The sequence below is a fragment of the Delphinapterus leucas genome, chromosome 19 (genome assembly GCF_059928025.1).
Source record: "Delphinapterus leucas isolate spDelLeu-1000000601 "Yukka" chromosome 19, BTC_Dleu_Yukka2, whole genome shotgun sequence".
Taxonomy (NCBI): Eukaryota; Metazoa; Chordata; class Mammalia; order Artiodactyla; family Monodontidae; genus Delphinapterus; species Delphinapterus leucas.
Genome location: NC_143147.1, coordinates 29032797 through 29054192, shown reverse-complemented (window position 1 = coordinate 29054192; position 21396 = coordinate 29032797). Strand labels below are relative to the sequence as shown.

At 76.9% G+C, this 21396-nt stretch overlaps 20 non-coding genes across 20 annotated transcripts; all 20 read right to left on the bottom strand.

Moving 5' to 3' along the window:
- Positions 1–904: 904 nt before the first annotated feature.
- LOC149745706 (5S ribosomal RNA) lies at positions 905–1023 on the bottom strand. Its single transcript, XR_016390224.1, has one exon. It is a non-coding gene; the product is annotated as a 5S ribosomal RNA (ribosomal RNA).
- Positions 1024–1955: 932 nt separating this feature from the next.
- Positions 1956–2074, bottom strand: LOC149745705 (5S ribosomal RNA). Its single transcript, XR_016389704.1, has one exon. It is a non-coding gene; the product is annotated as a 5S ribosomal RNA (ribosomal RNA).
- Positions 2075–3008: 934 nt separating this feature from the next.
- LOC149745704 (5S ribosomal RNA) lies at positions 3009–3127 on the bottom strand. Its single transcript, XR_016390082.1, has one exon. It is a non-coding gene; the product is annotated as a 5S ribosomal RNA (ribosomal RNA).
- A 934-nt stretch (positions 3128–4061) lies between these two features.
- On the bottom strand, positions 4062–4180 carry LOC149745703 (5S ribosomal RNA). The gene has a single exon (XR_016389944.1). It is a non-coding gene; the product is annotated as a 5S ribosomal RNA (ribosomal RNA).
- Positions 4181–5114: 934 nt separating this feature from the next.
- LOC149745702 (5S ribosomal RNA) lies at positions 5115–5233 on the bottom strand. Its single transcript, XR_016390132.1, has one exon. It is a non-coding gene; the product is annotated as a 5S ribosomal RNA (ribosomal RNA).
- Positions 5234–6166: 933 nt separating this feature from the next.
- Positions 6167–6285, bottom strand: LOC149745701 (5S ribosomal RNA). The gene has a single exon (XR_016389107.1). It is a non-coding gene; the product is annotated as a 5S ribosomal RNA (ribosomal RNA).
- A 932-nt stretch (positions 6286–7217) lies between these two features.
- LOC149745700 (5S ribosomal RNA) lies at positions 7218–7336 on the bottom strand. Its single transcript, XR_016389106.1, has one exon. It is a non-coding gene; the product is annotated as a 5S ribosomal RNA (ribosomal RNA).
- Positions 7337–8268: 932 nt separating this feature from the next.
- Positions 8269–8387, bottom strand: LOC149745699 (5S ribosomal RNA). The gene has a single exon (XR_016389105.1). It is a non-coding gene; the product is annotated as a 5S ribosomal RNA (ribosomal RNA).
- A 934-nt stretch (positions 8388–9321) lies between these two features.
- Positions 9322–9440, bottom strand: LOC149745698 (5S ribosomal RNA). Its single transcript, XR_016390223.1, has one exon. It is a non-coding gene; the product is annotated as a 5S ribosomal RNA (ribosomal RNA).
- A 932-nt stretch (positions 9441–10372) lies between these two features.
- On the bottom strand, positions 10373–10491 carry LOC149745697 (5S ribosomal RNA). Its single transcript, XR_016389703.1, has one exon. It is a non-coding gene; the product is annotated as a 5S ribosomal RNA (ribosomal RNA).
- Positions 10492–11425: 934 nt separating this feature from the next.
- LOC149745696 (5S ribosomal RNA) lies at positions 11426–11544 on the bottom strand. Its single transcript, XR_016390071.1, has one exon. It is a non-coding gene; the product is annotated as a 5S ribosomal RNA (ribosomal RNA).
- A 934-nt stretch (positions 11545–12478) lies between these two features.
- On the bottom strand, positions 12479–12597 carry LOC149745695 (5S ribosomal RNA). Its single transcript, XR_016389943.1, has one exon. It is a non-coding gene; the product is annotated as a 5S ribosomal RNA (ribosomal RNA).
- A 934-nt stretch (positions 12598–13531) lies between these two features.
- On the bottom strand, positions 13532–13650 carry LOC149745694 (5S ribosomal RNA). The gene has a single exon (XR_016390131.1). It is a non-coding gene; the product is annotated as a 5S ribosomal RNA (ribosomal RNA).
- Positions 13651–14583: 933 nt separating this feature from the next.
- On the bottom strand, positions 14584–14702 carry LOC149745693 (5S ribosomal RNA). Its single transcript, XR_016389844.1, has one exon. It is a non-coding gene; the product is annotated as a 5S ribosomal RNA (ribosomal RNA).
- Positions 14703–15635: 933 nt separating this feature from the next.
- Positions 15636–15754, bottom strand: LOC149745692 (5S ribosomal RNA). The gene has a single exon (XR_016389843.1). It is a non-coding gene; the product is annotated as a 5S ribosomal RNA (ribosomal RNA).
- A 931-nt stretch (positions 15755–16685) lies between these two features.
- Positions 16686–16804, bottom strand: LOC149745691 (5S ribosomal RNA). Its single transcript, XR_016390214.1, has one exon. It is a non-coding gene; the product is annotated as a 5S ribosomal RNA (ribosomal RNA).
- A 932-nt stretch (positions 16805–17736) lies between these two features.
- On the bottom strand, positions 17737–17855 carry LOC149745690 (5S ribosomal RNA). Its single transcript, XR_016389747.1, has one exon. It is a non-coding gene; the product is annotated as a 5S ribosomal RNA (ribosomal RNA).
- A 932-nt stretch (positions 17856–18787) lies between these two features.
- On the bottom strand, positions 18788–18907 carry LOC149745689 (5S ribosomal RNA). Its single transcript, XR_016390319.1, has one exon. It is a non-coding gene; the product is annotated as a 5S ribosomal RNA (ribosomal RNA).
- A 932-nt stretch (positions 18908–19839) lies between these two features.
- On the bottom strand, positions 19840–19958 carry LOC149745688 (5S ribosomal RNA). The gene has a single exon (XR_016389103.1). It is a non-coding gene; the product is annotated as a 5S ribosomal RNA (ribosomal RNA).
- Positions 19959–20891: 933 nt separating this feature from the next.
- LOC149745687 (5S ribosomal RNA) lies at positions 20892–21010 on the bottom strand. Its single transcript, XR_016390037.1, has one exon. It is a non-coding gene; the product is annotated as a 5S ribosomal RNA (ribosomal RNA).
- Positions 21011–21396: the final 386 nt, after the last annotated feature.

Below are 21396 nucleotides of genomic sequence, written 5' to 3'. Positions count from 1 at the left end.
GCCCACTTTCGCTGGCGCTTGCGCCTCACCGCCAGCCTGGCGGTCAGCCCGCCCCGGCAGGACCACGTCGCCCGCCCAGGCAGGGGGAACGGAGGTCTCGGGTACCGGGCGGTGGCGGAGGCGGAGGGTTTGGCCACCCCCTCCCAGCCGAGGGCGGGCGTGACCCAGCGAACCCTTCCGCGCTTGGCGCCCCGCCCAAGATCCGGCCCGTCGCTCACATGGACGTGGCCCCGGAGGCTTCAGGGCCCGGAGCCCGCGGTCCCTTGGGCATCGCACCTGCCCGCCCACGCGGCGCTAGGCGCCGCCCAGCCGCAGCCCGGGCCGGCCCTCCTGCCCGACAGCAGCTGGCCCGAAGCCACTAGGAGCCACCATCGTGTCGCCACGGCCCCTCAGCCCCGGCGAGGCCACCCTTGCCCGCACACCACCCGCCGAGATCAGGAGCCCGCCCCTGGCGGCCGGCAGGCCCGGGGAAGCGGCCCCTGCCCTCGATCCCGCTCCCGCACCCGGCAGCGGCGGCGACACGGCGGGGGGCGGGGCTTTTGCCGGAGGGAGCTGTGGAGGGACACACCCACCGGCACACAGGTGGCGGCCCCGTGGCGGGGCGCCGGTGGGGGCGGCCAGGTGCAGGTCGACGGGCTCGCTGGCCGAAGGGACGGCAACCGGGCCCGCGGCGGAGCCTGGGTCCGGGCCAGGCACCCCGGGGGCGTCTGGGGTGCGGCTGCCTTCCAGGGCCGCCTTCTGGCCGCCAGGCGGGCCGGGCCGGCGGGGAGCGCACCCTCCGGCGCGCGCGCCGTGGTGGGAGGGGCCTGAGGAGGCGGGGCCTGCAGCGGGGCCCCGGCGCGGGCGGAGCCGGCGGCCACCGCCCGCGGGCGAGTTAAAGGAGAAGGCGGAGCGGGAGGCAAAATGCCTACAACACCCGGTATTCCCAGGCGGTCTCCCATCCAAGTACTAACCAGGCCCGACCCTGCTTAGCTTCCGAGATCAGACGAGATCGGGCGCGTTCAGGGTAGTATGGCCGTAGACGGGGGCGGGGACGGCGGGCTGCCTCTTGAGGCCCACTTTCGCTGGCGCTTGCGCCTCACCGCCAGCCTGGCGGTCAGCCCGCCCCGGCAGGACCCCGTCGCCCGCCCAGCCAGGGGGAACGGAGGTCTCGGGTACCGGGCGGTGGCGGAGGCGGAGGGTTTGGCCACCCCCTCCCAGCCGAGGGCGGCGTGACCCAGCGAACCCTTCGGCGCTTGGCGCCCCGCCAAGATCCCGCCCGTCGCTCACAGGGACGTGGCCCCGGAGGCTTCAGTGCCCGGGGCCCGCGGTCCCTTGGGCATCGCCCCTGCCCGCCCACGCGGCGCTAGGCGCCGCCCAGCCGCAGCCCGGGCCGGCCCTCCTGCCCGACAGCAGCTGGCCCGAAGCCACTGGGAGCCACCATCGTGTCGCCACGGCCCCTCAGCCCCGGCGAGGCCACCCTTGCCCGCACACCACCCGCCGAGCTCAGGAGCCCGCCCCTGGCGGCCGGCAGGCCCGGGGAAGCGGCCCCTGCCCTCGATCCCGCTCCCGCACCCGGCCGCGGCGGCGACACGGCGGGGGGCGGGGCTTTTGCCGGAGGGAGCTGTGGAGGGACACACCCACCGGCACACAGGTGGCGGCCCCGGGGCGGGGCGCCGGTGGGGGCGGCCAGGTGCAGGTCGAGGGGCTCGCTGGCGGAAGGCACGGCAATCGGGCCCGCGGCGGAGCCTGGGTCCGGGCCAGGCACCCCGGGGGCGTCTGGGGTGCGGCTGCCTTCCAGGGCCGCCTTCTGGCCGCCTGGCGGGCCGGGCTGGCGGGGAGCGCCCCCTCCGGCGCGCGCGCCGTGGTGGGAGGGGCCTGAGGAGGCGGGGCCTGCAGCGGGGCCCCGGCGCGGGCGGAGCCGGCGGCCACCGCCCGCGGGCGAGTTAAAGGAGAAGGCGGAGCGGGAGGCAAAAAGCCTACAGCACCCGGTATTCACAGGCGGTCTCCCATCCAAGTACTAACCAGGCCCGACCCTGCTTAGCTTCCGAGATCAGACGAGATCGGGCGCGTTCAGGGTGGTATGGCCGTAGACGGGGGCGGGGACGGCGGGCTGCCTCTTGAGGCCCACTTTCGCTGGCGCTTGCGCCTCACCGCCAGCCTGGCGGTCAGCCCGCCCCGGCAGGACCCCGTCGCCCGCCCAGGCAGGGGGAACGGAGGTCTCGGGTACCGGGCGGTGGCGGAGGCGGAGGGTTTGGCCACCCCCTCCCAGCCGAGGGCGGGCGTGACCCAGCGAACCCTTCGGCGCTAGGCGCCCCGCCCAAGATCCGGCCCGTCGCTCACAGGGACGTGGCCCCGGAGGCTTCAGGGCCCGGGGCCCGCGGTCCCTTGGGCATCGCCCCTGCCCGCCCACGCGGCGCTAGGCGCCGCCCAGCCGCAGCCCGGGCCGGCCCTCCTGCCCGACAGCAGCTGGCACGAAGCCACTGGGAGCCACCATCGTGTCGCCACGGCCCCTCAGCCCCGGCGAGGCCACCCTTGCCCGCACACCACCCGCCGAGCTCAGGAGCCCGCCCCTGGCGGCCGGCAGGCCCGGGGAAGCGGCCCCTGCCCTCGATCCCGCTCCCGCACCCGGCCGCGGCGGCGACACGGCGGGGGGCGGGGCTTTTGCCGGAGGGAGCTGTGGAGGGACACACCCACCGGCACACAGGTGGCGGCCCCGGGGCGGGGCGCCGGTGGGGGCGGCCAGGTGCAGGTCGAGGGGCTCGCTGGCCGAAGGGACGGCAACCGGGCCCGCGGTGGAGCCTGGGTCCGGGCCAGGCACCCCGGGGGCGTCTGGGGTGCGGCTGCCTTCCAGGGCCGCCTTCTGGCCGCCTGGCGGGCCGGGCCGGCGGGGAGCGCCCCCTCCGGCGCGCGCGCCGTGGTGGGAGGGGCCTGAGGAGGCGGGGCCTGCAGCGGGGCCCCGGCGCGGGCGGAGCCGGCGGCCACCGCCCGCGGGCGAGTTAAAGGAGAAGGCGGAGCGGGAGGCAAAAAGCCTACAGCACCCGGTATTCCCAGGCGGTCTCCCATCCAAGTACTAACCAGGCCCGACCCTGCTTAGCTTCCGAGATCAGACGAGATCGGGCGCGTCCAGGGTGGTATGGCCGTAGACGGGGGCGGGGACGGCGGGCTGCCTCTTGAGGCCCACTTTCGCTGGCGCTTGCGCCTCACCGCCAGCCTGGCGGTCAGCCCGCCCCAGCAGGACCCCGTCGCCCGCCCAGGCAGGGGGAACGGATGTCTCGGGTACCGGGCGGTGGCGGAGGCGGAGGGTTTGGCCACCCCCTCCCAGCCGAGGGCGGGCGTGACCCAGCGAACCCTTCGGCGCTAGGCGCCCCGCCCAAGATCCGGCCCGTCGCTCACAGGGACGTGGCCCCGGAGGCTTCAGGGCCCGGGGCCCGCGGTGCCTTGGGCATCGCCCCTGCCCGCCCACGCGGCGCTAGGCGCCGCCCAGCCGCAGCCCGGGCCGGCCCTCCTGCCCGACAGCAGCTGGCCCGAAGCCACTGGGAGCCACCATCGTGTCGCCATGGCCCCTCAGCCCCGGCGAGGCCACCCTTGCCCGCACACCACCCGCCGAGCTCAGGAGCCCGCCCCTGGCGGCCGGCAGGCCCGGGGAAGCGGCCCCTGCCCTCGATCCCGCTCCCGCACCCGGCAGCGGCGGCGACACGGCGGGGGGCGGGGCTTTTGCCGGAGGGAGCTGTGGAGGGACACACCCACCGGCACACAGGGGGCGGCCCCGGGGCGGGGCGCCGGTGGGGGCGGCCAGGTGCAGGTCGACGGGCTCGCTGGCCGAAGGGACGGCAACCGGGCCCGCGGCGGAGCCTGGGTCCGGGCCAGGCACCCCGGGGGCGTCTGGGGTGCGGCTGCCTTCCAGGGCCGCCTTCTGGCCGCCTGGCGGGCCGGGCTGGCGGGGAGCGCCCCCTCCGGCGCGCGCGCCGTGGTGGGAGGGGCCTGAGGAGGCGGGGCCTGCAGCGGGGCCCCGGCGCGGGCGGAGCCGGCGTCCACCGCCCGCGGGCGATTTAAAGGAGAAGGCGGAGCGGGAGGCAAAAATCCTACAGCACCCGGTATTCCCAGGCGGTCTCCCATCCAAGTACTAACCAGGCCCGACCCTGCTTAGCTTCCGAGATCAGACGAGATCGGGCGCGTTCAGGGTGGTATGGCCGTAGACGGGGGCGGGGACGGCGGGCTGCCTCTTGAGGCCCACTTTCGCTGGCGCTTGCGCCTCACCGCCAGCCTGGCGGTCAGCCCGCCCCGGCAGGACCCCGTCGCCCGCCCAGGCAGGGGGAACGGAGGTCTCGGGTACCGGGCGGTGGCGGAGGCGGAGGGTTTGGCCACCCCCTCCCAGCCGAGGGCGGGCGTGACCCAGCGAACCCTTCGGCGCTAGGCGCCCCGCCCAAGATCCGGCCCGTCGCTCACAGGGACGTGGCCCCGGAGGCTTCAGGGCCCGGGGCCCGCGGTCCCTTGGGCATCGCCCCTGCCCGCCCACGCGGCGCTAGGCGCCGCCCAGCCGCAGCCCGGGCCGGCCCTCCTGCCCGACAGCAGCTGGCACGAAGCCACTGGGAGCCACCATCGTGTCGCCACGGCCCCTCAGCCCCGGCGAGGCCACCCTTGCCCGCACACCACCCGCCGAGCTCAGGAGCCCGCCCCTGGCGGCCGGCAGGCCCGGGGAAGCGGCCCCTGCCCTCGATCCCGCTCCCGCACCCGGCAGCGGCGGCGACACGGCGGGGGGCGGGGCTTTTGCCGGAGGGAGCTGTGGAGGGACACACCCACCGGCACACAGGTGGCGGCCCCGGGGCGGGGCGCCGGTGGGGGCGGCCAGGTGCAGGTCGACGGGCTCGCTGGCCGAAGGGACGGCAACCGGGCCCGCGGCGGAGCCTGGGTCCGGGCCAGGCACCCCGGGGGCGTCTGGGGTGCGGCTGCCTTCCAGGGCCGCCTTCTTGCCGCCTGGCGGGCCGGGCCGGCGGGGAGCGCCCCCTCCGGCGCGCGTGCCGTGGTGGGAGGGGCCTGAGGAGGCGGGGCCTGCAGCGGGGCCCCGGCGCGGGCGGAGCCGGCGGCCACCGCCCGCGGGCGATTTAAAGGAGAAGGCGGAGCGGGAGGCAAAAAGGCTACAGCACCCGGTATTCCCAGGCGGTCTCCCATCCAAGTACTAACCAGGCCCGACCCTGCTTAGCTTCCGAGATCAGACGAGATCGGGCGCGTTCAGGGTAGTATGGCCGTAGACGGGGGCGGGGACGGCGGGCTGCCTCTTGAGGCCCACTTTCGCTGGCGCTTGCGCCTCACCGCCAGCCTGGCGGTCAGCCCGCCCCGGCAGGACCCCGTCGCCCGCCCAGGCAGGGGGAACGGAGGTCTCGGGTACCGGGCGGTGGCGGAGGCGGAGGGTTTGGCCACCCCCTCCCAGCCGAGGGCGGGCGTGACCCAGCGAACCCTTCGGCGCTTGGCGCCCCGCCAAGATCCCGCCCGTCGCTCACAGGGACGTGGCCCCGGAGGCTTCAGTGCCCGGGGCCCGCGGTCCCTTGGGCATCGCCCCTGCCCGCCCACGCGGCGCTAGGCGCCGCCCAGCCGCAACCCGGGCCGGCCCTCCTGCCCGACAGCAGCTGGCCCGAAGCCACTGGGAGCCACCATCGTGTCGCCACGGCCCCTCAGCCCCGGCGAGGCCACCCTTGCCCGCACACCACCCGCCGAGCTCAGGAGCCCGCCCCTGGCGGCCGGCAGGCCCGGGGAAGCGGCCCCTGCCCTCGATCCCGCTCCCGCACCTGGCAGCGGCGGCGACACGGCGGGGGGCGGGGCTTTTGCTGGAGGGAGCTGTGGAGGGACACAGCCACCGGCACACAGGTGGCGGCCCCGGGGCGGGGCGCCGGTGGGGGCGGCCAGGTGCAGGTCGACGGGCTCGCTGGCCGAAGGGACGGCAACCGGGCCCGCGGCGGAGCCTGGGTCCGGGCCAGGCACCCCGGGGGCGTCTGGGGTGCGGCTGCCTTCCAGGGCCGCCTTCTGGCCGCCTGGCGGGCCGGGCCGGCGGGGAGCGCCCCCTCCGGCGCGCGTGCCGTGGTGGGAGGGGCCTGAGGAGGCGGGGCCTGCAGCGGGGCCCCGGCGCGGGCGGAGCCGGCGGCCACCGCCCGCGGGCGAGTTAAAGGAGAAGGCGGAGCGGGAGGCAAAAAGCCTACAGCACCCGGTATTCCCAGGCGGTCTCCCATCCAAGTACTAACCAGGCCCGACCCTGCTTAGCTTCCGAGATCAGACGAGATCGGGCGCGTTCAGGGTGGTATGGCCGTAGACGGGACGGGGACGGCGGGCTGCCTCTTGAGGCCCACTTTCGCTGGCGCTTGCGCCTCACCGCCAGCCTGGCGGTCAGCCCGCCCCGGCAGGACCCCGTCGCCCGCCCAGGCAGGGGGAACGGAGGTCTCGGGTACCGGGCGGTGGCGGAGGCGGAGGGTTTGGCCACCCCCTCCCAGCCGAGGGCGGGCGTGACCCAGCGAACCCTTCGGCGCTTGGCGCCCCGCCCAAGTTCCGGCCCGTCGCTCACAGGGACGTGGCCCCGGAGGCTTCAGGGCCCGGGGTCCGCGGTCCCTTGGGCATCGCCCCTGCCCGACCACGCGGCGCTAGGCGCCGCCCGGCCGCATCCCGGGCCGGCCCTCCTGCCCGACAGCAGCTGGCCCGAAGCCACTGGGAGCCACCATCGTGTCGCCACGGCCCCACAGCCCCGGCGAGGCCACCCTTGCCCGCACACCACCCGCCGAGCTCAGGAGCCCGCCCCTGGCGGCCGGCAGGCCCGGGGAAGCGGCCCCTGCCCTCGATCCCGCTCCCGCACACGGCCGCGGCGGCGACACGGCGGGGGCTGGGCTTTTGCCAGAGGGAGCTGTGGAGGGACACACCCACCGGCACACAGGTGGCGGCCCCGGGGCGGGGCGCCGGTGGGGGCGGCCAGGTGCAGGTCGACGGGCTCGCTGGCCGAAGGCACGGCAACCGGGCCCGCGGCGGAGCCTGGGTCCGGGCCAGGCACCCCGGGGGCGTCTGGGGTGCGGCTGCCTTCCAGGGCCGCCTTCTGGCCCCCTGGCGGGCCGGGCCGGCGGGGAGCGCCCCCTCCGGCGCGCGCGCCGTGGTGGGAGGGGACTGAGGAGGCGGGGCCTGCAGCGGGGCCCCGGCGCGGGCGGAGCCGGCGGCCACCGCCCGAGGGCGAGTTAAAGGAGAAGGCGGAGCGGGAGGCAAAAAGCCTACAGCACCCGGTATTCCCAGGCGGTCTCCCATCCAAGTACTAACCAGGCCCGACCCTGCTTAGCTTCCGAGATCAGACGAGATCGGGCGCGTTCAGGGTGGTATGGCCGTAGACGGGACGGGGACGGCGGGCTGCCTCTTGAGGCCCACTTTCGCTGGCGCTTGCGCCTCACAGCCAGCCTGGCGGTCAGCCCGCCCCGGCAGGACCCCGTCGCCCGCCCAGGCAGGGGGAACGGAGGTCTCGGGTACCGGGCGGTGGCGGAGGCGGAGGGTTTGGCCACCCCCTCCCAGCCGAGGGCGGGCGTGACCCAGCGAACCCTTCGGCGCTTGGCGCCCCGCCCAAGATCCGGCCCGTCGCTCACAGGGACGTGGCCCCGGAGGCTTCAGGGCCCGGGGCCCGCGGTCCCTTGGGCATCGCCCCTGCCCGCCCACGCGGCGCTAGGCGCCGCCCAGCCGCAGCCCGGGGCGGCCCTCCTGCCCGACAGCAGCTGGCCCGAAACCACTGGGAGCCACCATCGTGTCGCCACGGCCCCTCAGCCCCGGCGAGGCCACCCTTGCCCGCACACCACCCGCCGAGCTCAGGAGCCCGCCCCTGGCGGCCGGCAGGCCCGGGGAAGAGGCCCCTGCCCTCGATCCCGCTCCCGCACCCGGCCGCGGCGGCGACACGGCGGGGGGCGGGGCTTTTGCCGGAGGGAGCTGTGGAGGGACACACCCACCGGCACACAGGTGGCGGCCCCGGGGCGGGGCCCCGGAGGGGGCGGCCAGGTGCAGGTCGAGGGGCTCGCTGGCCGAAGGGACGGCAACCGGGCCCGCGGCGGAGCCTGGGTCCGGGCCAGGCACCCTGGGGGCGTCTGGGGTGCGGCTGCCTTCCAGGGCCGCCTTCTGGCCGCCTGGCGGGCCGGGCCGGCGGGGAGCGCCCCCTCCGGCGCGTGCGCCGTGGTGGGAGGGGCCTGAGGAGGAGGGGCCTGCAGCGGGGCCCCGGCGCGGGCGGAGCCGGCGGCCACCGCCCGCGGGCGAGTAAAGGAGAAGGCGGAGCGGGAGGCAAAAAGCCTACAGCACCCGGTATTCCCAGGCGGTCTCCCATCCAAGTACTAACCAGGCCCGACCCTGCTTAGCTTCCGAGATCAGACGAGATCGGGCGCGTTCAGGGTGGTATGGCCGTAGACGGGGGCGGGGACGGCGGGCTGCCTCTTGAGGCCCACTTTCGCTGGCGCTTGCGCCTCACCGCCAGCCTGGCGGTCAGCCCGCCCCGGCAGGACCACGTCGCCCGCCCAGGCAGGGGGAACGGAGGTCTCGGGTACCGGGCGGTGGCGGAGGCGGAGGGTTTGGCCACCCCCTCCCAGCCGAGGGCGGGCGTGACCCAGCGAACCCTTCCGCGCTTGGCGCCCCGCCCAAGATCCGGCCCGTCGCTCACATGGACGTGGCCCCGGAGGCTTCAGGGCCCGGAGCCCGCGGTCCCTTGGGCATCGCACCTGCCCGCCCACGCGGCGCTAGGCGCCGCCCAGCCGCAGCCCGGGCCGGCCCTCCTGCCCGACAGCAGCTGGCCCGAAGCCACTAGGAGCCACCATCGTGTCGCCACGGCCCCTCAGCCCCGGCGAGGCCACCCTTGCCCGCACACCACCCGCCGAGATCAGGAGCCCGCCCCTGGCGGCCGGCAGGCCCGGGGAAGCGGCCCCTGCCCTCGATCCCGCTCCCGCACCCGGCAGCGGCGGCGACACGGCGGGGGGCGGGGCTTTTGCCGGAGGGAGCTGTGGAGGGACACACCCACCGGCACACAGGTGGCGGCCCCGTGGCGGGGCGCCGGTGGGGGCGGCCAGGTGCAGGTCGACGGGCTCGCTGGCCGAAGGGACGGCAACCGGGCCCGCGGCGGAGCCTGGGTCCGGGCCAGGCACCCCGGGGGCGTCTGGGGTGCGGCTGCCTTCCAGGGCCGCCTTCTGGCCGCCAGGCGGGCCGGGCCGGCGGGGAGCGCACCCTCCGGCGCGCGCGCCGTGGTGGGAGGGGCCTGAGGAGGCGGGGCCTGCAGCGGGGCCCCGGCGCGGGCGGAGCCGGCGGCCACCGCCCGCGGGCGAGTTAAAGGAGAAGGCGGAGCGGGAGGCAAAATGCCTACAACACCCGGTATTCCCAGGCGGTCTCCCATCCAAGTACTAACCAGGCCCGACCCTGCTTAGCTTCCGAGATCAGACGAGATCGGGCGCGTTCAGGGTAGTATGGCCGTAGACGGGGGCGGGGACGGCGGGCTGCCTCTTGAGGCCCACTTTCGCTGGCGCTTGCGCCTCACCGCCAGCCTGGCGGTCAGCCCGCCCCGGCAGGACCCCGTCGCCCGCCCAGCCAGGGGGAACGGAGGTCTCGGGTACCGGGCGGTGGCGGAGGCGGAGGGTTTGGCCACCCCCTCCCAGCCGAGGGCGGCGTGACCCAGCGAACCCTTCGGCGCTTGGCGCCCCGCCAAGATCCCGCCCGTCGCTCACAGGGACGTGGCCCCGGAGGCTTCAGTGCCCGGGGCCCGCGGTCCCTTGGGCATCGCCCCTGCCCGCCCACGCGGCGCTAGGCGCCGCCCAGCCGCAGCCCGGGCCGGCCCTCCTGCCCGACAGCAGCTGGCCCGAAGCCACTGGGAGCCACCATCGTGTCGCCACGGCCCCTCAGCCCCGGCGAGGCCACCCTTGCCCGCACACCACCCGCCGAGCTCAGGAGCCCGCCCCTGGCGGCCGGCAGGCCCGGGGAAGCGGCCCCTGCCCTCGATCCCGCTCCCGCACCCGGCCGCGGCGGCGACACGGCGGGGGGCGGGGCTTTTGCCGGAGGGAGCTGTGGAGGGACACACCCACCGGCACACAGGTGGCGGCCCCGGGGCGGGGCGCCGGTGGGGGCGGCCAGGTGCAGGTCGAGGGGCTCGCTGGCGGAAGGCACGGCAATCGGGCCCGCGGCGGAGCCTGGGTCCGGGCCAGGCACCCCGGGGGCGTCTGGGGTGCGGCTGCCTTCCAGGGCCGCCTTCTGGCCGCCTGGCGGGCCGGGCTGGCGGGGAGCGCCCCCTCCGGCGCGCGCGCCGTGGTGGGAGGGGCCTGAGGAGGCGGGGCCTGCAGCGGGGCCCCGGCGCGGGCGGAGCCGGCGGCCACCGCCCGCGGGCGAGTTAAAGGAGAAGGCGGAGCGGGAGGCAAAAAGCCTACAGCACCCGGTATTCACAGGCGGTCTCCCATCCAAGTACTAACCAGGCCCGACCCTGCTTAGCTTCCGAGATCAGACGAGATCGGGCGCGTTCAGGGTGGTATGGCCGTAGACGGGGGCGGGGACGGCGGGCTGCCTCTTGAGGCCCACTTTCGCTGGCGCTTGCGCCTCACCGCCAGCCTGGCGGTCAGCCCGCCCCGGCAGGACCCCGTCGCCCGCCCAGGCAGGGGGAACGGAGGTCTCGGGTACCGGGCGGTGGCGGAGGCGGAGGGTTTGGCCACCCCCTCCCAGCCGAGGGCGGGCGTGACCCAGCGAACCCTTCGGCGCTAGGCGCCCCGCCCAAGATCCGGCCCGTCGCTCACAGGGACGTGGCCCCGGAGGCTTCAGGGCCCGGGGCCCGCGGTCCCTTGGGCATCGCCCCTGCCCGCCCACGCGGCGCTAGGCGCCGCCCAGCCGCAGCCCGGGCCGGCCCTCCTGCCCGACAGCAGCTGGCACGAAGCCACTGGGAGCCACCATCGTGTCGCCACGGCCCCTCAGCCCCGGCGAGGCCACCCTTGCCCGCACACCACCCGCCGAGCTCAGGAGCCCGCCCCTGGCGGCCGGCAGGCCCGGGGAAGCGGCCCCTGCCCTCGATCCCGCTCCCGCACCCGGCCGCGGCGGCGACACGGCGGGGGGCGGGGCTTTTGCCGGAGGGAGCTGTGGAGGGACACACCCACCGGCACACAGGTGGCGGCCCCGGGGCGGGGCGCCGGTGGGGGCGGCCAGGTGCAGGTCGAGGGGCTCGCTGGCCGAAGGGACGGCAACCGGGCCCGCGGTGGAGCCTGGGTCCGGGCCAGGCACCCCGGGGGCGTCTGGGGTGCGGCTGCCTTCCAGGGCCGCCTTCTGGCCGCCTGGCGGGCCGGGCCGGCGGGGAGCGCCCCCTCCGGCGCGCGCGCCGTGGTGGGAGGGGCCTGAGGAGGCGGGGCCTGCAGCGGGGCCCCGGCGCGGGCGGAGCCGGCGGCCACCGCCCGCGGGCGAGTTAAAGGAGAAGGCGGAGCGGGAGGCAAAAAGCCTACAGCACCCGGTATTCCCAGGCGGTCTCCCATCCAAGTACTAACCAGGCCCGACCCTGCTTAGCTTCCGAGATCAGACGAGATCGGGCGCGTCCAGGGTGGTATGGCCGTAGACGGGGGCGGGGACGGCGGGCTGCCTCTTGAGGCCCACTTTCGCTGGCGCTTGCGCCTCACCGCCAGCCTGGCGGTCAGCCCGCCCCAGCAGGACCCCGTCGCCCGCCCAGGCAGGGGGAACGGATGTCTCGGGTACCGGGCGGTGGCGGAGGCGGAGGGTTTGGCCACCCCCTCCCAGCCGAGGGCGGGCGTGACCCAGCGAACCCTTCGGCGCTAGGCGCCCCGCCCAAGATCCGGCCCGTCGCTCACAGGGACGTGGCCCCGGAGGCTTCAGGGCCCGGGGCCCGCGGTGCCTTGGGCATCGCCCCTGCCCGCCCACGCGGCGCTAGGCGCCGCCCAGCCGCAGCCCGGGCCGGCCCTCCTGCCCGACAGCAGCTGGCCCGAAGCCACTGGGAGCCACCATCGTGTCGCCATGGCCCCTCAGCCCCGGCGAGGCCACCCTTGCCCGCACACCACCCGCCGAGCTCAGGAGCCCGCCCCTGGCGGCCGGCAGGCCCGGGGAAGCGGCCCCTGCCCTCGATCCCGCTCCCGCACCCGGCAGCGGCGGCGACACGGCGGGGGGCGGGGCTTTTGCCGGAGGGAGCTGTGGAGGGACACACCCACCGGCACACAGGGGGCGGCCCCGGGGCGGGGCGCCGGTGGGGGCGGCCAGGTGCAGGTCGACGGGCTCGCTGGCCGAAGGGACGGCAACCGGGCCCGCGGCGGAGCCTGGGTCCGGGCCAGGCACCCCGGGGGCGTCTGGGGTGCGGCTGCCTTCCAGGGCCGCCTTCTGGCCGCCTGGCGGGCCGGGCTGGCGGGGAGCGCCCCCTCCGGCGCGCGCGCCGTGGTGGGAGGGGCCTGAGGAGGCGGGGCCTGCAGCGGGGCCCCGGCGCGGGCGGAGCCGGCGTCCACCGCCCGCGGGCGATTTAAAGGAGAAGGCGGAGCGGGAGGCAAAAATCCTACAGCACCCGGTATTCCCAGGCGGTCTCCCATCCAAGTACTAACCAGGCCCGACCCTGCTTAGCTTCCGAGATCAGACGAGATCGGGCGCGTTCAGGGTGGTATGGCCGTAGACGGGGGCGGGGACGGCGGGCTGCCTCTTGAGGCCCACTTTCGCTGGCGCTTGCGCCTCACCGCCAGCCTGGCGGTCAGCCCGCCCCGGCAGGACCCCGTCGCCCGCCCAGGCAGGGGGAACGGAGGTCTCGGGTACCGGGCGGTGGCGGAGGCGGAGGGTTTGGCCACCCCCTCCCAGCCGAGGGCGGGCGTGACCCAGCGAACCCTTCGGCGCTAGGCGCCCCGCCCAAGATCCGGCCCGTCGCTCACAGGGACGTGGCCCCGGAGGCTTCAGGGCCCGGGGCCCGCGGTCCCTTGGGCATCGCCCCTGCCCGCCCACGCGGCGCTAGGCGCCGCCCAGCCGCAGCCCGGGCCGGCCCTCCTGCCCGACAGCAGCTGGCACGAAGCCACTGGGAGCCACCATCGTGTCGCCACGGCCCCTCAGCCCCGGCGAGGCCACCCTTGCCCGCACACCACCCGCCGAGCTCAGGAGCCCGCCCCTGGCGGCCGGCAGGCCCGGGGAAGCGGCCCCTGCCCTCGATCCCGCTCCCGCACCCGGCAGCGGCGGCGACACGGCGGGGGGCGGGGCTTTTGCCGGAGGGAGCTGTGGAGGGACACACCCACCGGCACACAGGTGGCGGCCCCGGGGCGGGGCGCCGGTGGGGGCGGCCAGGTGCAGGTCGACGGGCTCGCTGGCCGAAGGGACGGCAACCGGGCCCGCGGCGGAGCCTGGGTCCGGGCCAGGCACCCCGGGGGCGTCTGGGGTGCGGCTGCCTTCCAGGGCCGCCTTCTTGCCGCCTGGCGGGCCGGGCCGGCGGGGAGCGCCCCCTCCGGCGCGCGTGCCGTGGTGGGAGGGGCCTGAGGAGGCGGGGCCTGCAGCGGGGCCCCGGCGCGGGCGGAGCCGGCGGCCACCGCCCGCGGGCGATTTAAAGGAGAAGGCGGAGCGGGAGGCAAAAAGGCTACAGCACCCGGTATTCCCAGGCGGTCTCCCATCCAAGTACTAACCAGGCCCGACCCTGCTTAGCTTCCGAGATCAGACGAGATCGGGCGCGTTCAGGGTAGTATGGCCGTAGACGGGGGCGGGGACGGCGGGCTGCCTCTTGAGGCCCACTTTCGCTGGCGCTTGCGCCTCACCGCCAGCCTGGCGGTCAGCCCGCCCCGGCAGGACCCCGTCGCCCGCCCAGGCAGGGGGAACGGAGGTCTCGGGTACCGGGCGGTGGCGGAGGCGGAGGGTTTGGCCACCCCCTCCCAGCCGAGGGCGGGCGTGACCCAGCGAACCCTTCGGCGCTTGGCGCCCCGCCAAGATCCCGCCCGTCGCTCACAGGGACGTGGCCCCGGAGGCTTCAGTGCCCGGGGCCCGCGGTCCCTTGGGCATCGCCCCTGCCCGCCCACGCGGCGCTAGGCGCCGCCCAGCCGCAACCCGGGCCGGCCCTCCTGCCCGACAGCAGCTGGCCCGAAGCCACTGGGAGCCACCATCGTGTCGCCACGGCCCCTCAGCCCCGGCGAGGCCACCCTTGCCCGCACACCACCCGCCGAGCTCAGGAGCCCGCCCCTGGCGGCCGGCAGGCCCGGGGAAGCGGCCCCTGCCCTCGATCCCGCTCCCGCACCTGGCAGCGGCGGCGACACGGCGGGGGGCGGGGCTTTTGCTGGAGGGAGCTGTGGAGGGACACAGCCACCGGCACACAGGTGGCGGCCCCGGGGCGGGGCGCCGGTGGGGGCGGCCAGGTGCAGGTCGACGGGCTCGCTGGCCGAAGGGACGGCAACCGGGCCCGCGGCGGAGCCTGGGTCCGGGCCAGGCACCCCGGGGGCGTCTGGGGTGCGGCTGCCTTCCAGGGCCGCCTTCTGGCCGCCTGGCGGGCCGGGCCGGCGGGGAGCGCCCCCTCCGGCGCGCGTGCCGTGGTGGGAGGGGCCTGAGGAGGCGGGGCCTGCAGCGGGGCCCCGGCGCGGGCGGAGCCGGCGGCCACCGCCCGCGGGCGAGTTAAAGGAGAAGGCGGAGCGGGAGGCAAAAAGCCTACAGCACCCGGTATTCCCAGGCGGTCTCCCATCCAAGTACTAACCAGGCCCGACCCTGCTTAGCTTCCGAGATCAGACGAGATCGGGCGCGTTCAGGGTAGTATGGCCGTAGACGGGGGCGGGGACGGCGGGCTGCCTCTTGAGGCCCACTTTCGCTGGCGCTTGCGCCTCACCGCCAGCCTGGCGGTCAGCCCGCCCCGGCAGGACCCCGTCGCCCGCCCAGGCAGGGGGAACGGAGGTCTCGGGTACCGGGCGGTGGCGGAGGCGGAGGGTTTGGCCACCCCCTCCCAGCCGAGGGCGGGCGTGACCCAGCGAACCCTTCGGCGCTTGGCGCCCCGCCAAGATCCCGCCCGTCGCTCACAGTGACGTGGCCCCGGAGGCTTCAGTGCCCGGGGCCCGCGGTCCCTTGGGCATCGCCCCTGCCCGCCCACGCGGCGCTAGGCGCCGCCCAGCCGCAACCCGGGCCGGCCCTCCTGCCCGACAGCAGCTGGCCCGAAGCCACTGGGAGCCACCATCGTGTCGCCACGGCCCCTCAGCCCCGGCGAGGCCACCCTTGCCCGCACACCACCTGCCGGGCTCAGGAGCCCGCCCCTGGCGGCCGGCAGGCCCGGGGAAGCAGCCCCTGCCCTCGATCCCGCTCCCGCACCCGGCCGCGGCGGCGACACGGCGGGGGGCGGGGCTTTTGCCGGAGGGAGCTGTGGAGGGACACACCCACCGGCACACAGGTGGCGGCCCCGGGGCGGGGCGCCGGTGGGGGCGGCCAGGTGCAGGTCGAGGGGCTCGCTGGCCGAAGGGACGGCAACCGGGCCCGCGGCGGAGCCTGGGTCCGGGCCAGGCACCCCGGGGGCGTCTGGGGTGCGGCTGCCTTCCAGGGCCGCCTTCTGGCCGCCTGGCGGGCCGGGCCGGCGGGGAGCGCCCCCTCCGGCGCGCGCGCCGTGGTGGGAGGGGCCTGAGGAGGCGGGGCCTGCAGCGGGGCCCCGGCGCCGGCGGAGCCGGCGGCCACCGCCCGCGGGCGAGTTAAAGGAGAAGGCGGAGCGGGAGGCAAAAAGCCTACAGCACCCGGTATTCCCAGGCGGTCTCCCATCCAAGTACTAACCAGGCCCGACCCTGCTTAGCTTCCGAGATCAGACGAGATCGGGCGCGTTCAGGGTAGTATGGCCGTAGACGGGGGCGGGGACGGCGGGCTGCCTCTTGAGGCCCACTTTCGCTGGCGCTTGCGCCTCACCGCCAGCCTGGCGGTCAGCCCACCCCGGCAGGACCCCGTCGCCCGCCCAGGCAGGGGGAACGGAGGTCTCGGGTACCGGGCGGTGGCGGAGGCGGAGGGTTTGGCCACCCCCTCCCAGCCGAGGGCGGGCGTGACCCAGCGAACACTTCGGCGCTTGGCGCCCCGCCAAGATCCCGCCCGTCGCTCACAGGGACGTGGCCCCGGAGGCTTCAGGGCCCGGGGCCCGCGGTCCCTTGGGCATCGCCCCTGCCCGCTCACGCGGCGCTAGGCGCCGCCCGGCCGCAGCCCGGGCCGGCCCTCCTGCCCGACAGCAGCTGGCCCGAAGCCACTGGGAGCCACCATCGTGTCGCCACGGCCCCTCAGCCCCGGCGAGGCCACCCTTGCCCGCACACCACCCGCCGAGCTCAGGAGCCCGCCCCTGGGGCCGGCAGGCCCGGGGAAGCGGCCCCTGCTCTCGATCCCGCTCCCGCACCGGGCCGCGGCGGCGACACGGCGGGGGCGGGGCTTTTGCCGGAGGGAGCTGTGGAGGGACACACCCACCGGCACACAGGTGGCGGCCCCGGGGCGGGGCGCCGGTGGGGGCGGCCAGGTGCAGGTCGACGGGCTCGCTGGCCGAAGGCACGGCAACCGGGCCCGCGGCGGAGCCTGGGTCCGGGCCAGGCACCCCGGGGGCGTCTGGGGTGCGGCTGCCTTCCAGGGCCGCCTTCTGGCCGCCTGGCGGGCCGGGCCGGCGGGGAGCGCCCCCTCCGGCGCGCGCGCCGTGGTGCGAGGGGCCTGAGGAGGCGGGGCCTGCAGCGGAGCCCCGGCGCGGGCGGAGCCGGCGGCCAGCGCCCGCGGGCGAGTTCAAGGAGAAGGCGGAGCGGGAGGCAAAACGCCTACAGCACCCGGTATTCCCAGGAGGTCTCCCATCCAAGTATTAACCAGGCCCGACCCTGCTTAGCTTCCGAGATCAGACGAGATCGGGCGCGTTCAGGGTGGTATGGCCGTAGACGGGACGGGGACGGCGGGCTGCCTCTTGAGGCCCACTTTCGCTGGCGCTTGCGACTCACCGCCAGCCTGGCGGTCAGCCCGCCCCGGCAGGACCCCGTCGCCCGCCCAGGCAGGGGGAACGGAGGTCTCGGGTACCGGGCGGTGGCGGAGGCGGAGGGTTTGGCCACCCCCTCCCAGCCGAGGGCGGGCGTGACCCAGCGAACCCTTCGGCGCTTGGCGCCCCGCCCAAGATCCGGCCCGTCGCTCACAGGGACGTGGCCCCGGAGGCTTCAGGGCCCGGGGCCCGCGGTCCCTTGGGCATCGCCCCTGCCCGACCACGCGGCGCTAGGCGCCGCCCGGCCGCATCCCGGGCCGGCCCTCCTGCCCGACAGCAGCTGGCCCGAAGCCACTGGGAGCCACCATCGTGTCGCCACGGCCCCACAGCCCCGGCGAGGCCACCCTTGCCCGCACACCACCCGCCGAGCTCAGGAGCCCGCCCCTGGCGGCCGGCAGGCCCGGGGAAGCGGCCCCTGCCCTCGATCCCGCTCCCGCACACGGCCGCGGCGGCGACACGGCGGGGGCTGGGCTTTTGCGAGAGGGAGCTGTGGAGGGACACACCCACCGGCACACAGGTGGCGGCCCCGGGGCGGGGCGCCGGTGGGGGCGGCCAGGTGCAGGTCGACGGGCTCGCTGGCCGAAGGCACGGCAACCGGGCCCGCGGCGGAGCCTGGGTCCGGGCCAGGCACCCCGGGGGCGTCTGGGGTGCGGCTGCCTTCCAGGGCCGCCTTCTGGCCCCCTGGCGGGCCGGGCCGGCGTGGAGCGCCCCCTCCGGCGCGCGCGCCGTGGTGGGAGGGGCCTGAGGAGGCGGGGCCTGCAGCGGGGCCCCGGCGCGGGCGGAGCCGGCGGCCACCGCCCGCGGGCGAGTTAAAGGAGAAGGCGGAGCGGGAGGCAAAAAGCCTACAGCACCCGGTATTCCCAGGCGGTCTCCCATCCAAGTACTAACCAGGCCCGACCCTGCTTAGCTTCCGAGATCAGACGAGATCGGGCGCGTTCAGGGTGGCATGGCCGTAGACGGGACGGGGACGGCGGGCTGCCTCTTGAGGCCCACTTTCGCTGGCGCTTGCGCCTCACCGCCAGCCTGGCGGTCAGCCCGCCCCGGCAGGACCCCGTCGCCCGCCCAGGCAGGGGGAACGGAGGTCTCGGGTACCAGGCGGTGGCGGAGGCGGAGGGTTTGGCCACCCCCTCCCAGCCGAGGGCGGGCGTGACCCAGCGAACCATTCGGCGCTTGGCGCCCCGCCCAAGATCCGGCCCGTCGCTCACAGGGACGTGGCCCCGGAGGCTTCAGGGCCCGGGGCCCGCGGTCCCTTGGGCATCGCCCCTGCCCGCCCACGCGGCGCTAGGCGCCGCCCAGCCGCAGCCCGGGGCGGCCCTCCTGCCCGACAGCAGCTGGCCCGAAACCACTGGGAGCCACCATCGTGTCGCCACGGCCCCTCAGCCCCGGCGAGGCCACCCTTGCCCGCACACCACCCGCCGAGCTCAGGAGCCCGCCCCTGGCGGCCGGCAGGCCCGGGGAAGAGGCCCCTGCCCTCGATCCCGCTCCCGCACCCGGCCGCGCCGGCGACACGGCGGGGGGCGGGGCTTTTGCCGGAGGGAGCTGTGGAGGGACACACCCACCGGCACACAGGTGGCGGCCCCGGGGCGGGGCGCCGGAGGGGGCGGCCAGGTGCAGGTCGAGGGGCTCGCTGGCCGAAGGGACGGCAACCGGGCCCACGGCGGAGCCTGGGTCCGGGCCAGGCACCCTGGGGGCGTCTGGGGTGCGGCTGCCTTCCAGGGCCGCCTTCTGGCCGCCTGGCGGGCCGGGCCGGCGGGGAGCGCCCCCTCCGGCGCGTGCGCCGTGGTGGGAGGGGCCTGAGGAGGAGGGGCCTGCAGCGGGGCCCCGGCGCGGGCGGAGCCGGCGGCCACCGCCCGCGGGCGAGTAAAGGAGAAGGCGGAGCGGGAGGCAAAAAGCCTACAGCACCCGGTATTCCCAGGCGGTCTCCCATCCAAGTACTAACCAGGCCCGACCCTGCTTAAGCTTCCGAGATCAGACGAGATCGGGCGCGTTCAGGGTGGTATGGCCGTAGACGGGGGCGGGGACGGCGGGCTGCCTCTTGAGGCCCACTTTCGCTGGCGCTTGCGCCTCACCGACAGCCTGGCGGTCAGCCCGCCCCGGCAGGACCCCGTCGCCCGCCCAGGCAGGGGGAACGGAGGTCTCGGGTACCGGGCGGTGGCGGAGGCGGAGGGTTTGGCCACCCCCTCCCAGCCGAGGGCGGGCGTGACCCAGCGAACCCTTCGGCGCTTGGCGCCCCGCCAAGATCCCGCCCGTCGCTCACAGGGACGTGGCCCCGGAGGCTTCAGGGCCCGGGGCCCACGGTCCCTTGGGCATCGCCCCTGCCCGCCCACGCGGCGCTAGGCGCCGCCCGGCCGCAGCCCGGGCCGGCCCTCCTGCCCGACAGCAGCTGGCCCGAAGCCACTGGGAGCCACCATCGTGTCGCCACGGCCCCTCAGCCCCGGCGAGGCCACCCTTGCCCGCACACCACCCGCCGAGCTCAGGAGCCCGCCCCTGGCGGCCGGCAGGCCCGGGGAAGCGGCCCCTGCCCTCGATCCCGCTCCCGCACCCGGCCGCGGCGGCGACACGGCGGGGGCGGGGCTTTTGCCGGAGGGAGCTGTGGAGGGACACACCCACCGGCACACAGGTGGCGGCCCCGGGGCGGGGCGCCGGTGGGGGCGGCCAAGTGCAGGTCGACGGGCTCGCTGGCCGAAGGCACGGCAACCGGGCCCGCGGCGGAGCCTGGGTCCGGGCCAGGCACCCCGGGGGCATCTGGGGTGCGGCTGCCTTCCAGGGCCGCCTTCTGGCCGCCTGGCGGGCCGGACCGGCGGGGAGCGCCCCCTCCGGCGCGCGCGCCGTGGTGCGAGGGGCCTGAGGAGGCGGGGCCTGCAGCGGAGCCCCGGCGCGGGCGGAGCCGGCGGCCACCGCCCGCGGGCGAGTTCAAGGAGAAGGCGGAGCGGGAGGCAAAAAGCCTACAGCACCCGGTATTCCCAGGCGGTCTCCCATCCAAGTACTAACCAGGCCCGACCCTGCTTAGCTTCCGAGATCAGACGAGATCGGGCGCGTTCAGGGTGGTATGGCCGTAGACGGGACGGGGACGGCGGGCTGCCTCTTGAGGCCCACTTTCGCTGGCGCTTGCGCCTCACCGCCAGCCTGGCGGTCAGCCCGCCCCGGCAGGACCCCGTCGCCCGCCCAGGCAGGGGGAACGGAGGTCTCGGGTACCGGGCGGTGGCGGAGGCGGAGGGTTTGGCCACCCCCTCCCAGCCGAGGGCGGGCGTGACCCAGCGAACCCTTCGGCGCTTGGCGCCCCGCCCAAGATCCGGCCCGTCGCTCACAGGGACGTGGCCCCGGAGGCTTCAGGGCCCGGGGCCCGCGGTCCCTTGGGCATCGCCCCTGTCCGCCCACGCGGCGCTAGGCGCCGCCCGGCCGCAGCCCGGGCCGGCCCTCCTGCCCGACAGCAGCTGGCCCGAAGCCACTGGGAGCCACCATCGTGTCGCCACGGCCCCTCAGCCCCGGCGAGGCCACCCTTGCCCGCACACCACCCGCCGGGCTCAGTAGCCCGCCCCTGGCGGACGGCAGGCCAGGGGAAGCGGCCCCTGCCCTCGATCCCGCTCCCGCACCCGGCCGCGGCGGCGACACGGCGGGGGGCGGGGCTTTTGCCGGAGGGAGCTGTGGAGGGACACACCCACCGGCACACAGGTGGCGGCCCCGGGGCGGGTCGCCGGTGGTGGCGGCCAGGTGCAGGTCGAGGGGCTCGCTGGCGGAAGGCACGGCAATCGGGCCCGCGGCGGAGCCTGGGTCTGGGCCAGGCACCCCGGGGGCGTCTGGGGTGCGGCTGCCTTCCAGGGCCGCCTTCTGGCCGCCTGGCGGGCCGGGCTGGCGGGGAGCGCCCCCTCCGGCGCGCGCGCCGTGGTGGGAGGGGCCTGAGGAGGCGGGGCCTGCAGCGGGACCCGGGCGCGGGCGGAGCCGGCGGCCACCGCCCGCGGGCGAGTTAAAGGAGAAGGCGGAGCGGGAGGCAAAAACCCTACAGCACCCGGTATTCCCAGGCGGTCTCCCATCCAAGTACTAACCAGGCCCGACCCTGCTTAGCTTCCGAGATCAGACGAGATCGGGCGCGTTCAGGGTGGTATGGCCGTAGACGGGGGCGGGGACGGCGGGCTGCCTCTTGAGGCCCACTTTCGCTGGCGCTTGCGCCTCACCGCCAGCCTGGCGGTCAGCCCGCCCCGGCAGGACCCCGTCGCCCGCCCAGGCAGGGGGAACGGAGGTCTCGGGTACCGGGCGGTGGCGGAGGCGGAGGGTTTGGCCACCCCCTCCCAGCCGAGGGCGGGCGTGACCCAGCGAACCCTTCGGCGCTTGGCGCCCCGCCAAGATCCCGCCCGTCGCTCACAGGGACGTGGCCCCGGAGGCTTCAATGCCCGGGGCCCGCGGTCCCTTGGGCATCGCCCCTGCCCGCCCACGCGGCGCTAGGCGCCGCCCAGCCGCAACCCGGGCCGGCCCTCCTGCCCGACAGCAGCTGGCCCGAAGCC